Genomic DNA, 14,920 nt, shown 5'->3' on the forward strand with positions numbered 1-14,920 from the left:
TGCCCCTCAGGAAGCCAACCAACGCCTCTTCCTGGTACAAGGGAGGCCCGCACCTATGGTGAACATGGGGCCCGAGCCCCTGCTGTAGACAGGCACCTGCTTCGTCTCGGCATGGTCCTGAGAAAACTACTGCTTTTTCTTTGCGGGCGCGGCCTTGGAAGCCGGGGCACGAGGCCCCCGCAGCCCTATAAGCGAGCTTCAGGGCCTGGACCACGTCTTTCGTATCTCCGGTCAGTGTGATGATGCCACTGTTGTGCGGCATCTTGATGATGTTGTAGCCTAAATGGGTTGCCGTCATGAACTTGGCGAGGGCCGGATACCCAAAGATGGCATTGTACGGAAGGCTGATGCGGGCCATGTTGAAGTTAATGAGCTTGGTGCACTAGTTTTCGCACGTGCCAAAGGTGACGGGGAGGCGCACTGGCCCCAAGGGGGTGGTTGAGCCCTTGACCACCCCCGAGAAGGGCTTGGAGGGTTCGAGCTGGTCGTACGACATCTGGAGCAGGTTGAAGGCTTCCACAGACAGGACGTTCAGGCCAGCGCCACCATCGATGAGGGTCTTGGTGATGTGAGTTTGCTGATGGTGGGCGTGCATAGCATGGGGAGGGCACTCGTAGCCGCTATGGTCTTGGGATGATCTCTGGAATTGAAGGTGACGTTGACCTCGGTCGTCTTGAGGCCTCGAGAAGCCTTTTGCTATGGCCGTGTAGCGCTTGCCCGATGGAAGAGCTGCTTGACGTGGTTGTTAGAGGCAGGTGCTTGTGACCCGCCAATGATGCATGTGACTACATGGGGTGCCGGCACCATGAAGCGCGTGATGAATTTGCCGCGAAGCCCCTCCCAGGAGGACACCGAGGCCTCCAGGAGGCTGCATAGCCAGGAGCGTGGTATTTCCGCGAGGGCCATGGTGAGCTAATTTTCCATGGCCTTGTCATCGCTACCCGTCGCTTGGATGGCCTGCGCGTATAGCCAGAGGAATTCCTCGGTGTCCGTGATGTTGGGTTCTACGGTAGGGTGCGTCGACTGCAAATTAAAATTTTCCTACATGCACAACAACATGAACATGCTATAGGAGATGGATCACAGTTCGTTACCACTAGACGCGCAGTGCCGTGCAGCGGAAGAAGAGTTGGGGCAGCGTGTTCACGTGGATCGTCTCCTCCTCGTCTGATCTCCCTCGAACAGCCGGTTGTCCGATCCCACGTACTAGTTTGCTGGAGCGGCACAAGTGCACCGCCTCTAACGGTATCCGCGCGTGTAGGAGGAACACCATGCGGCGGACTGCACGGGCCGATCACACAGTCGGCGGCGAGTGGAGGTGGCTATTCGCAACACATGCAAACCATAGTGACAGCACCGAAGCGATCAAATCGCATGAGTGTGCCGCACCTCCACTTTATATAGGCGTCCGTCGCAGGCTCAACACTTGGGCCTCGCACGGACCCTAAAGCCCACATGTCTACTCGGCCACAATCCGAATACAGCTCGGGTCACATCCGACTAGTGTCCTCGGATCCGACCTCGTATGTTCCTTCCCTTAAGCGTGCGACCCCTTAGGTTCAAGTCAGCTTGGTCGCAGTTCGGATCACCTCCGACCTGCGCAGTTCGGATCACCTCCGACCTGCATAGTTGGTAGCGGCCTCTAGCAAGGCGTACCGACCACCAAGCAGACTATGAAGCTGGTTAGGCAAACATGTACAATGTGTCACACTTCTGTTCCCTTTGCCTCATGATATATGTGGTCGAGCTCAAGGCGAGACTGTCATCCTTGTGCTAGCCCGACCTCTTTCTCGTTCCAGTGATGCCGACCACTATCCGGATTATCTCATAATCCTTGTCGCATGGCCATGCTTATCCTGGTAGGATCACACGACGGGCCCAGAGTATATCTCTCCTAATTACTGGGGCAAATCCCATCTTACTCGACCATGTCTCGCAGCATGGGCCTGGACAAGCCTGAAACCTACCTTAACTACCCAGTTATGGAGTAGCGTTTGGTCGGCCCAATGTAGGTCTGTCACCATCCCGAGTACATGCGTCAGCTCAGGTCTTAGGACATAGAATGGATGTTGTACTAGAGACTCACAGATGACATATCGCTGCTCTCATAGTTGGGTCTGTACGACACGGATCTTATCTCGACTCGGATCCAACTATGTCGAATCCGACCAGACCTTTCCATGTCCATATTATCTGGTTAGCATCCAATGCTCCATGGCTAGTAAGACCAAGCCATCGATCGTGTCATATGCTAGTCTAGTCAGCTGCGCGTCCACACAACCCTTTCGACTAGGAACCTTTTAGGACAGTCATCATACAATGCATAGTCCCACAAACAAGTCACGTACTTGCTGATACACATCATTGATAATGTCCAAGGACTATCTTTATTCATAAACACATAGGAAATATCATCATACAAGATTGCATCTAGGGCATACCTCCAACAGTCTCCCACTTGCACTAGAGTCAATCAAATAGACATCGAATTCCCATAGCTCTAACGTGCGCCTCATGCTTGGGTCTTGGAAGCGGCTTATTCAACGGATCTGTAACATTTGCATCCGTGTGAATCTTCCATAACTATACATCACCATTTTTTACGATCTTTCGTATCAGGTGATATTTCCAATCTATGTGTCTGACCTTGTGGTGATTCCTCGGCTCCTTGGCTTGTGTGATGGCACCAGAATTATCACAATAAAGGTCCAACGGTTTCACCGAGGCTAGGAAAATACCAAGATCGTCTAGAAAATGCCGGCTCCAAACACCTTCCTTTGCAGCTTCACAAGCCGCAATGTTTTTGGCTTCTGTGGTAGAATCGGCCATCGTATCCTGCTTGGGACTCATCCAGTGCACTGCCCCTCCGTTCAGGACATACACGAATCCGGACTATGATCGACAATCATCTTTGTCAGTTTGGAAACTAGCATCAGCGTAACCCCTTATGACGAGCTCTTCCTCACCTTCATAAACTAGGAACATCTCTTTAGTCCTTTTCAGGTACTTCAAAATAGTCTTTACTGTTGCCCAGTGACTCTCACCTGGGTTGGCCTAGTATATGCTTGTTAGGCTTATTGCAAAAGCAACATCAGGCCTTGTACATATCATGTTATACATGATGGATCCGATTGCAGAGGCATACAGAATCCTACTCATCCTTCTTCGCTCATCAGATGTCGAAGGACTCTGAGTCTCTCTTAGCCTTATACCATGTGAGAGTGGCAATAAACCTTTCTTCGCCTCACTCATGTTGAACCGGTTCAACACATTATCTATGTATGTGCTCTGACTTAAGCCGAGCAGCCTCCTCAAACTATCTCTATAGATCTTAATGCCTAAAATATATACTGCCTCACCAAGGTCCTTCATCGAAAACTTGCCATTCAATGACTCCTTGACCGAGTTTAGCATCGAAACATCATTTCCGATCAGTAGTATGTCATCCACATACAAGATCAAAAACACTATCGAGCTCCCGCTTAACTTCTTGTATAAACAAGAGTCCTCTTCGCCTTTGATGAAACCGAGACCAGTGACGACCTCATCAAAACGAATGTTCCAACTCCGAGATGCTTGCCTCAACCCATAAATGGATCTCTTGAGCTTGCATACCTTACTTGTGCTAGTCGGATCGACAAAACCCTCGAGCTGTATCATATACACATCCTCGGTTAAATTTCCATGAAGGAAAGCGTTTTGACATCCATCTGCCATATCTCGTAATCAAAATATGCAGCTATAGCTAGTACGATCCTCACCGATTTCAGCATCGCTACCGACGAGTAAGTCTCATCATAGTAAATTCCTTGATCTTGTCCATAACCTTTAGCGACAAGCTGAGCTTTGTGGATCTGAACATTTCCATCCACATCGGTTTTCTTCTTAAAGACCCATTTGCAACCAATGGCTGTTACGCCAGGCGGCGGATCAACCAAGTCCCAGACTTGATTCTCATCCATGGACTTTAACTCGAATCTCATGGCCTCCAGCCATGCCTCGTAATCTGGGCTCACCATCACGTCTGCATACATGGTCGGCTCATCGCTTTCTAGCAAAAACCCATCACGCACTCTGCGCAATCTTTCCGACCTCCGTGGTTCCGGTGCTGCTTCCACTACGGGTTCCTTGACTGACTCCGGTATGATCTCGTCACCAGCCAAGCCATCCCCGAGTGGTCCTCGAATTTCTTCGAGTCGAACCGTCCTCCCACTGGCCTCCCGACTAAGAAACTCTTTCTCAAGGAAAACCCCGTTCCGAGCAACAAACACTCTGTTCTCTTCCCGGTTGTAGAAGCTATATCCCAAGGTTTCCCTCGGATATCCCACGAATATGCATTTATTTGATTTAGGTGTAAGCTTGTGTGACATAAGTCGCTTGACAAATGCTTCACAACCCGAAATCTTTAGAAAAGACAAACTAGGACTCTTCCCGGTCCACATCTCATGTGGTTTCTTGTCTACGGATTTTGATGGTACCCTATTAAGTGTGAAAGCTATAGTTTCTAGAGTGTATCCCCAGAATGACAAGGGTAAATCTGATATTCTCATCATAGACCAGACCATGTCCAACAAGGTCATATTCCTCCGTTCTGACGCGTTGTTTCTCTATGGCGTACCCGGAGGTGTGAGCTGAGGTACTACACCTCGACTTTTCAGATGATCATCAAACTCCTGGCTCATGTACTCACCTCCACGATCAGATCGCAGAAGTTTTATAGTCTTGCCGAGTAGATTCTCAACCTCATTCTGAAACTCTTTGAACTTTTCAAAAGTTTCTGACTTGTGCCTCATCAAATATATATATCCAAATCTACTCAAGTCGTTGGCAAAAGTCACGACGTACTGATAGCCACCTCTGACGATTGTGCTCATTGGACCACACACATCACTATGTATAAGTTCCAATAGCTTGGATGCCCTCTCGCAACTCTTTGCAATAGGAGACTTAGTCATCTTGCCGAGCAAGCATGATTTGCATGTCTCGAATGACTCAAAGTCGGACGAAGTTAGGAGTCCATCATCATGGAGCTTCTTCATGCATTTCAGACTAATGTTTCCAAGCCGGCAATGCCAGAAGTATGTCGGATTTATCTCATTAGGCTTATGCCTCTTGACATTCGCGTTATAGACCGGTTCATGTTCTAAATTCAATATAAATAGCCCATCAACAATGGGTGCATAGCCGTGGAACATACCATTCAAAAATATTGAACAACCATTGTCCTTTAAATTGAATTCATAACCTTGACACATCAAACATGAGGCAGAAATAATGTTTCGACTAAGTGCAGGAATGTAATAACAATTATTCAATTCCATAATGAATCTGGAAGGAAGCTGGAGCTGCATCGTGCCGACCTCCAACGCAACAACTCTTGCTTTGTTGCCGACCCTGATGTCAATCTCCCCTTTTGCCACACGCCTAGTTCTTACTAGCCCCTGCATCAAGTTGCAAATGTGAACAACCGATCCGGTGTCAAATACCCAAGAGCTACTAGGTATGTCAGCAAGGTAAATGTCTATAACATATGCAACAAGTGTAACTTTGCCTGAAGCAGCATTCTCGGCCTTCTTGCCATTCTCTACAAGCCACTTGCTACAGTTCCTCTTCCAGTGACTGGTCTTCTTGTAGTGATAGCAAATGGTCTTCGAGTCCGGTCCAGACTTTGGCGCAGCGGTGGAGGTTACCGTCTCCGTGCCCTTTGCCTTAGCCTTTTTCTTGGACCAACTCTTCTTGAACTTAGCCGTTTTCCGCACCATCAACACTTGATGCATGCCTTTCTTAATATCTTGCTCTGCCACCTTGAGCATCCCATGCAATTCAGTGAGCTTCTTATCCATGCCATGCATATGATAGTTTGAGATGAACGTCCCATAGCTGGGCGGAAGAGAACCCACAATAGTATCAGTAGCCAGCTCATCCAAGAGCGGGAAGCCCAAACGATCCAAAGCTTGCACATATCCGATCATTTTGATCACATGTGGGCTTAGTGGATCACCTTCCTTCAGCTTGCAATCCATCAAGGATCGCCAGACGATCAACCTTTCGGTCCTAGCCTGTGTCTGAAACATGCTCTTGAGACTCTCGATCATATCGTAAGCCTTAACATTTTCGAAATGCTGTTGCAAATCGGGATCCATACAAGCCAACATCAGACAGCTGATCTCCGTTGATTCATCAACGAGTTTCTGGTAGGCATTCTTAGTTTTGGCATTAGCATTATCGGCAGGTTCCTCTGGAAGTGGATCCTCTAGAACATGTTCCTTTTTATCATGCTTGAGAACAATTCTCCGATTTCTATAGCAGGTGGTAAAGTTTGTTCCATTCAGTTTATCCTTTTCCAGAATTGATTTCAATGAAAAGTTGGGTTGAGCAGGTGGTGCCATTGATCTACAACAGAAAATATGCAATCACTAAGCAATGTGTTTATGTAGAGTAATTCAAGCCTAAACAGAAATACTCCCACTGAATTCAGCATCCCTCCGCAAACTCTCAGTGATCCAGGATCCGACTAGCGCACGCGACTAGTGAGCTTTAGCATCACTGCTAGCCAACATACCTATGTGGTAAGCAACTCCTTGCTAATCGTATCTCTACACGATTCCTATCGGTCGGGAAGGTATCTCATACCCCGGCTCCCAACCTTCTTTGCCACAAGGCCCAAAACCATTTTGATAGCCTTGTCAAGTTAACCTGATGCAGTACATGTCCGTGTCCGACACGAACCCTTCAGTTCAAGGACACCCAGCAGCACCCCAATTTTATGAGCCCACTACTAGACGTACTTGACATGCGAAGGTGCAACATCGGGGATGGCAACTTGCTTGATATTCATGAGGGATCATTCTACCATTCTAACATGCATCGAAACAAAGAAGCATAACAATCACATATAAACATATATCGTGAAATAGTATGGCTCCTTCATGGACGTTCTTCCAGGTCGGCTCCGACTCCGATGACCATCTACGACCTCCATCTTGTTTGTCACGCCGGGATGCCAAGCCACCAACCTGATATCTATTATCTAACTACTACAAGTAGTAATGAATTTTACATAGAGTCACATGTCGACACACAGGTCATTATACAATATAATGACAGCACTTTGGCTCCTGCCGGCTGACAAACATGACATGCAGGCCATGTATAATTTACACACATGCATCACATACACATAAGCCATACTATTCACATCAAACCCTGCAAAATAAAGTTATGCATAGAATCGCATTCTACCGGTTTGAGTGATCATGTACAAAAAACAAGGCGCTACGCACACTCGCGAGTGCGGGCAATGCCTGACGTTTTCGGAAATCATAGATCACATCTGAACTCCGATCACGCCGAATTTTATGATCTGACCGATCTTATCGATCATCGCGAGTCCGATTTGGGTTTATGTTTCACTGTTAACCCCGACGGCACATACCGACCGGTAGGGGTAGGTTGTGTCACCAGCTCATCGACTCCAATCATCAGAAAACATAGCCTCTTCAATCCCCATGTGCAATTGATCTCATCAACCATGCACATAGCCGATCTCATCAAGGACAATAGATCTCATCTGCCGCCTCCACATATCTAATATGCATACGATCTGAATTCAAATCCTATAGCAGAGGCTCTGATACCATTGTTGGGTTCTACGGTAGGGTGCGTTGACTGCAAATTAAAATTTTCCAACGCGCACAACAACAGGAACATGCTACAGGAGATGGATCACAGTTCATTACCACTAGAGGCGTAGTGCCGTGCAGCAGAAGAAGAGTTGGGGCAGCATGTTCGCGTGGATCGTCTCCTCCTCGTCCGATGTCCCTCGAACAGCCGGTCGTCCGATCCCACGTACTAGTTCTCCGGAGCGGCACAAGTGCACCGCCTCTAATGGTATCTGCGCATGCAGGAGGAACACTGTGCGACAGACTGCTAGGTACGATCACACAGTCGGCGGCGAGTGCAGGTGGCTATTCGCAACACATGCAAACCCTAGTGACAGCACCGAAGCGATCAAATCACATGAGTGTGCTGCACCTCCACTTTATATAGGCGTCTGTCGCAGGCTCAACACTTGGGCCTCGCATGGACCCTAAAGCCCACATGTCTACTCGGCCACAATCCGAATACAACTCGGATCACATCCGACCAGTGTCCTCGGATCCGACCTCGTAGGTTCCTTCCCTTAAGCGCGCGACCCCTTAGGTTCAAGTCAGCTTGGTCATAGTTCGGATCACCTCCGACCTGCACGGTTGGTAGCGGCCTCTAGCAAGGCGTGCCGACCACCAAGCAGACTATGAAGCTGGTTAGGAGAACCTATACAACACATCACACTTCTGTTCCCTTTGCCTCATGATATATGTTGTCGGGCTCAAGGCGAGACTGTCATCCTTGTGCTAGCCCGACCTCTTTCTCGTTCCAGTGATGTCGACCACTATCCGGATTATCTCATAATCCTTGTCGCATGGCCATGCTTATCCTGGTCTGATCACACGAGGGGCCTAGAGTATATCTCTCCTAATCGGAGGGGCAAATCCCATCTTGCTCGACCATGTCTCGCAGCATGGGTCTGGACAGGCCTGAAACCTACCTTTGTAACTACCTATTTACGGAGTAGCGTTTGGTCGGCCCAAAGCAGGTATGTCACCATCCCGAGTACATGATTCAGCTAGGTCTTAGGACATATAACGTATGTTGTACTAGAGACTCACAGATCCGACTATGTTGGATCCGACCAGACCTTATCTCGACTCGGATCCGACTATGTTGGATCCGACCAGACCTTTCCAAGTCCATATTATCCGGTTAGCATCCAATGCTCCATGGCTAGTGAGACCAAGCCATCGACCGTGTCATATGCTAGTGTAGTTAGTTGCGCGTCCGCACAACCCTTTCGACTAGGAACCTTTTAGGACAGTCATCATACAATGCATAGTCCCACAAACAAGTCACGTACTTGCTGATACACAGCATTGATAATGTCCAAGGACTATCTTTATTCATAAACACATAGGAAATATCATCATAAAATGATTGCCTCTATGGCATATCTCCAACACGAGGCGCCGCCGTATCGCGGGGCAACCGATGGCCTGAACTTCTTTAGCCACTGCAACCAGCGAAGGCTGGGGGTGAAGGGCGGATGACCTGCGGCGCCACCATAGGAGCCCAGCGGCTAGGTCAGTGAAATGGCGTCTGGCATGGGAACCGCGAGGCGAGGGCGGAGCGCGGTTACCAAAGAGGCGACGCTTTGACACACCCCTACCTGGCGCGCCAAATGTCGGATTCAGGGTTCCGCAGGCCCGAGAAGGTTCGAAGTCTAGGGCGTGTGCAAAGATATCAACTTCTCAAGTCTCAAGCTCATCGCCCTACAGCCTAGCCTCGTCAAGTGCGTGCGCACGGGGGCAAGAAGCTGAACACGGCAGTTTACCCAGGTTCGGGCCACCTTGGAGTGTAAAACCCTACTCATGCTTTGTGTTTGATTGGCCTCACAAGGGGCTGAGGATGAACAAGTACAATGGATGAATTTCCTCGCGAGGGCTATGGTGGTGACGGTGGAAGGGATCTAATCTGGCCCCTCTATATGGTGGTGGCTAACCTATATTTATAGTGGCATCGGTCCTCTTCCCTCAAAACTTAGGTGGGAAGGGATCCCACAACGGCCAATTTGATAAGGGGACAAGAAGTACATTTAATCCCGACGAAAGATGGTCTTCGCCTGCAAAGCTTCTGGTAGTGACGTAGTTGTGGGCTTGGCATTGCTGCCCGTCCTGCTGAGCTTGTTGTCATGGTCTTGTAGCACCAGAATGGAAACCTTTGGAGGATACCTCTGGGACCCGCGCTCGTCCTTGTTCCCTTAGCACTAAAAGGGAAACTGTCTCCTCTGCGCCCGCCTGGCCATGGTCGTTACGGCTCACATCATTACAGCCTCATGAGGCTAGGTACCTGCATAGAAATCTCTGCTCCTCGAGAGGCTACCTCGGGAGGCCACCCCTCTTGAGGTCTTGGCATCGTCTGCCTCACGAGGCCAGGACCCTCGTGAGAGTCTTGTCTTGGTGGCCTTGTAGCTGGGCCATACCAGGCCGCCGAGGGAGCCATGCCATGGGCCGCAGGCAGGCAGATCTGGGTACCCTGGTTCCCAGAACACCGACACATAGGTTGTCCATCACACACACTTTTTATGTTGTAAATGTTTGTGCAGGGTGGCATAACGCAAACAGTTTTCAAGAGGAAGTCGTATGCGATTGTTCATTTATCCAACACGTTTTATTCCTAGAAACTGTGTGTGTTGTCTGAGGTCATCACCCACGGTGTTTTCTCAATAACCATTTGCAAAAGAAAAACCCAATTAGCAGGCTAATTGGCCTATTATTAATAATCCATTTACTAATCTAATTGACATTTCATATTAAGCCACAATATATTTCATTTCCGTATTAAGAAAGCAGGATTTCATAATTGAAATACATCAAAGTACAACATCATATAGATTCAGCACTCAGCTACCCCATTACACAACTACACCAACACCAACTTTCACATGCAACATCTATAACCTTTGGAAATCAGCATCATAGGCAATACATAGACAAATGAATCTCATCTGGAAAACTGCTGAAGCGGAAGGCGAATATTGAGCCTTCATTGATGTTGAAGGTCTTTACAACTTTAGGCGAGTGCCTGTGGATGATTGACCGTCCATCCTTCGTCCTCTTCAGGAAGACTTCAATATTGAATTGTGGGTGTTGTATGAATACCTTCCTCGCCTCCTGACCATATAGGTGGTTTGAGAGGTAATCATCTGTGAACTGCTTTGGAAAGGCCCGAAAAGAAGGATATGCATAAATATCTTCTCTAGATTTGAAATGGGGCAACGAATTAAAAAGATAAGGTATAACAGTTAGTACCATGCTGTAGTGAACTGATGTCTTCTTCATTGTGCAGACAAAGATCTTGTTGTTTTTGTTGCTAATTTCTTTATCCTAACAATCTTTCTGAGTTTCTTGACTTGACTGATATATTCATGGACAACTCATTTCCCCATATGCAAAATGGGCCGAATAGTGGGTAAAAACGTCTGACAGCAGGACCTACATGTGCAAGACCAAATTGTTAAAAACCAAAAAATTTAAAATAAGAAGTGGAAAGGTGTGTTATTAAATGCAATAGGCCTAATATTTGAAACAAAGCAAAACAAGCAAACATAGTCATTCAAACTTGTATTGTGCAGGTCTAAGTACACTAGTTATTGGCCCTGTTTGGATCCATGGGTTAGCTTCAGCTAGTTTGGGTTCAAACAGCCCTAAAGTATCCAAACATGAGGGCTAGTTTGAGCTAGTCGTGTCTAACCAACCCAAAACAACTATCCCACCCAAGAGGTGCTAATTGGGACTAGTTCTCCTAGTGCATTTATTGTCAATCTAACCCTGTCAGCCAAACACCTCTTTCGCTAGAGTTAGTTCAGGGTTAGTCATTGTTGAGTATCATTATTATTTAGGAAACATAGGATATCATAGGAAGTATTCTACCTTGACTTGTACTCCAAGATGACCATGTACTCCTCTATATATGCCCACGAGGCTCAAGCAATACAGTCAACTATTCCACCAATCTCTCTCTCCCCTTTAACTGTCATGAGCTAGAAACTAACTCTAACATTTAGCTAAGTTAGAGTATCCGAACAGTGCCATTGTTAAATCAAATGGAAAGGCGTGTTAAATAATCCCTCCGGCCCTTTTACTCTGCATATAAGAGTTGTCTAAAGTTAAACTTCATAAAGTTTGACCTTATTTATATGAAAAAATATCATCTGGCATGCTAAAGGTATACAATATGAAAATTTAAGTCATGACACATCTACTGATATTGATTTCATATTGTGAATGTTGGTATTTTTCTCTACAAAGTTGGTCAAACTTTATGAGGCTTGACTTTAGACAAATCTTATATGTGAACTAAAAAGATTCGGAGGGAGTACAACATGCTTAACAACAACCAAATTGGTATTGATGAAATTAAACTACACAGTTCATACTTGTAACGCCCTAGACACACCCGCTAGTGGTCGTTACTCCGGGCGGGATCTAGACTGGCCCCACAGATCAATACTAGTCTTTTCTATGCACTTTGTCCTCACTCGTGCGCACCCGGGAGAAACTTCCCGGTCAGTCACCCATCCTGAAATTACTCCAAGATGAGCACGCTTAACTTTGGAGTTCTATTCGAATGGGCTCCTGGAAAAGAAGGAATTCCTTATTGATATGAGTAGTCTATCATCCCTAATAAGCCAGGATATCACATACACCCCCACTCAGAGGAACATACATCTTCGTCGGGCCACAAGAACGTTCCCTCTTGGCACATACGTCTGTGCATCCAGTCCGGCACATCTGCCATGCCGTGTACCACAACGGGTCACATACGTCATGTACAACATGACCGCGCACCTGTCCGCAAACATCCATGTAACCGCGAGGGTCGGCTCTGATACCAACTTGTAACACCCCAGACAGACCCGCCGGTGGTTGTTACTCCTGGCAGGATCTAGACTGGCCCTACAGATCAATACTAGTCTTTTCTATGAACTTTGTCCTCACTCGTGCGCACCCGGGAGAAACTTCTCGGTCGGTTACCCATCCTAAAATTACTCCAAGCTAAGCATGCTTAACTTTGGAGTTCTTTCTGAATGGGCTCCCGGAAAAGAAGGAATTCCTTATTGATATGACTAGTCTATCATCCCTAATAAGCCAGGCTATCACAATAATAGCACATATAGAACATCACACTGTGAATAGCTGAAATAGACAAGGCATACTACGAACAACCAATGATGGCAACTAAAACTGGACATATGCTAACTACAAACAACCAAACAACCAAAAAACACAGAAATAAACAAGGCGTAATGCAAACAACCAAATATAGCAATAAATACTGGACATGTTCTCACTACAAAAGGGGCTCAAGAAAACAAATCATGGGATTCACCCGGTGAAGAGGCACAATAGAACAAATCATGGGTTTACTCATTTGTCACAGATTGGCTCCTGCTCGTGGTCACCGTCAATGAGGTCTCACTTGCCAGCAGAGGATCCCAAGCCAGCATCACAGAACGTGTCCTTTAGAAATGACAAAACAGGCTCCATGGCAATGACGGATGACAAATTGTTCATAATGAGACGCAAGAGATCAGCGGCAGGACATGATGATATCGACGGTTGTCGAACCCGAAGGGCCGGGGTGGGAAACTTAATCTGTGACATAGCCCGCGTCAACCGTCGCTGTCAACGACCTCGATGTCGTAGCCGGCATCCGCGACATGCCAGAGTACTCTAGACTGCTGATTGAAAGGCTCCATCCAGGCCCAGTCATCATTGTCAGATTCCTCGGCGGCCACCTCGCCAACATTGGGCGAAGAGGCCACGGTAAAGCTCTTTTGGGACATTCGCCCCTCGAGCTCCCCGGGAAGGGTAGCCGAGCTTAGGCCGCGATGCTTCTGAGTGGGGGAGGGGTGGGGATGGGGATCTATGGGAAAGGGGGCGTTTCACAGGTGTCATCTAAGAAACTCAGGGCGGCAAGGGAATGTATATCGGTGGGTAAACTGCACGGGTAGACCGGTAGAGGTTGACTATGGAGGTGGCGTGGCGGCGACCTACCTAGGTTTCGAGCGAGGGAGGGGTGGTGTGTATGTGTGTGAGCGGGGGATTTGGGGTGTGTGTGTGTGTGGAGGGGGTCCAAGCTGGTGTTTGAGGAAATGCCGCGGGCATTGAAAATTTTACTAGGCAGGAGTAAAATGGCGGGGCTACCGAAATTTGGATCAAGGGATTGAAGCAGAGCAGGGCGGGAGTAACAAACATCACACACGGTTAAAACATAATAATCATGCGCTATCAAACAGAAAAACACTCCAGCCGAGCAGATATTTTTGAGATTGCGAAGGATGCAGGTGAGAGTAAAATGCCAGGGCTACTGAAAATTTGGATCTACTGATTGAAATAGAGTGGAAGTAACTGACATCACACACAGTCCACACTTACTAATCGTGTGCTATCAGATAGAAAAACCATCTAAACGGGTAGATATTTTTGAGATTGTGAAGGATTAGATATTTTCGAGAGGGGGAGGGAACCCTCATGGATACCAATCTACTGTGATCATGTGGGTGACAGGGGCAGGGGTGCGACACATGGGTAGTCCTAGGGAACTGTGTCTATTTCGTACCCGATCGCAGACAGTTGGTGCGTCCGACTTATCTGATGTTCGTAAATTTGGCGAAAAAATGCGGGAAAGGGCCAGAACACGAACACACTTGCATGTGGACCAAATATATGTATGAAAAAGGTGGTTTGATGTTCAAATACCCAATGCACAACTTTGATGTGGCACTTGTCACACAAAGAACACGTTATTATTGCTAGCCCCCCCCCCAACACACACACACACACACACACACACTTCGTGTTGGTGGGAGGGGGATCCTAGCTATGAACGCATGCCCCCAAATAGCTAGGTCTAACATCTCACCCTACCGTAACATGAAACCGAAAGGAGTACATCATGGTCAACCCTCCCCCTTTTCTTCCGATCAAATGTGGACCGTGTGCGGGCCCACAGATGTGTTCTTCTGGCATTAGATGGGTGAGACCACATACGAACCACACTCGTGGGTGGCCCGATATGTGTGTGTGTGTGTGTGAAAACAATGTAGTGTATGATATTTAAATAACCAAATCACAAATTTGATGTGGGACATGTGCATCGCAAATTAACCAGACATCCCCGACCTCACGGAGGTTCATCTAGTGCTAAGTAGTACTGTGCCTTCCACACACACACTTTGAGTCAGTGGGAGGGGGCATCTCACCAAGGCGTATTGTAAGACTGACCTAGAAGAATCACCACCTTGGTCGTATAACCTCTCTTG

The sequence above is a fragment of the Triticum dicoccoides genome, chromosome 6B, assembly GCF_002162155.2.
Source record: "Triticum dicoccoides isolate Atlit2015 ecotype Zavitan chromosome 6B, WEW_v2.0, whole genome shotgun sequence".
Classification (NCBI taxonomy): domain Eukaryota; kingdom Viridiplantae; phylum Streptophyta; class Magnoliopsida; order Poales; family Poaceae; genus Triticum; species Triticum dicoccoides.